The 904-nt window shown below is 33.2% G+C and overlaps 1 protein-coding gene across 1 annotated transcript in view; it reads right to left on the bottom strand.

Annotated features, from left to right (window-relative positions):
* LOC119586650 overlaps positions 1-904 on the bottom strand; it is a gene marked incomplete at its 3' end in the record, with an annotated part of 8,159 nt that overhangs the window by 7,040 nt on the left and 215 nt on the right.

Here is a 904-nt window from a genome sequence, read left to right as displayed (position 1 = left end):
ATATGTACAAACCCTTGCTACAAAGCAGAGAGAGTGAAGACCAAATAAATATGTCCCTGAAAATGTCATCTTCATGAAAGATAAAGAGACATTTTGAAAGAACCATCTCAATCCACCACGAATCCAATACACATCTGTGCAGCGAAAAAGTTATTGAAATCCTTCTTTTGAAGTAACACTGAAAGGAAATTAATTTCGAAAGTATGTATATATCTGTTAAATTTTTAATTTTTTTTGTAATATATTTCTACTCATTCTTATTTTCAATGTCTTTTCCATTTTCACTCCATCTTTAATTCTCATTAAAAATTCTCGAAAAACTTTTTAAGTCCACCATGACACATGATATCTATACTCTGCAGTAACCTTAATATTACCCTGCTATTTTGTCACTAACTCTTCATGTGTTAAAAACATTTAATATCACCTTAAAAAAGATAGTTTTTTTATAATATATCTCAGTCTCATTCTCAAAGTTACATGCAAGGGTGTTGGTAATCACATATCACACATTTTGTTGTTGCTGGGTGAAGGAAAGGATTAAAATCAGGGTACTGTGTGTTTTGACGGTGCTTGTTATGTCATGATCTTGAGTGTTTTGTTTCAAGGGTAGCTGTTCATATGGTACATGGCTAGAGAATGCTTAATCGGTGCTATAGAATTACTGTATGGAGTTTCGTGTGCTATGTGTAGGGCGTAGTTTCGGGAGTCTAAGGTTGTTTGTATTCACATGATGTAAGCTGTGTATGTCTTAGCTAGAGTCATGTTTTATGTAGTGTTATCCATATACTGTATTGTAGATTATTATTTTGTCTTTTAGCCATACATTTCAGTATCAAGGGTTGGGTTACAAGTGTTGTAACTTGTGTTGTTGCGTATAGTTTGTAGGTGATTCTTTCCTTGG

This window comes from Penaeus monodon, chromosome 21 (genome assembly GCF_015228065.2).
Source record: "Penaeus monodon isolate SGIC_2016 chromosome 21, NSTDA_Pmon_1, whole genome shotgun sequence".
Taxonomy (NCBI): Eukaryota; Metazoa; Arthropoda; class Malacostraca; order Decapoda; family Penaeidae; genus Penaeus; species Penaeus monodon.
The sequence above is the reverse complement of the archived record's forward strand: the minus strand, read 5'-3'. Positions and strand labels throughout refer to the sequence as shown.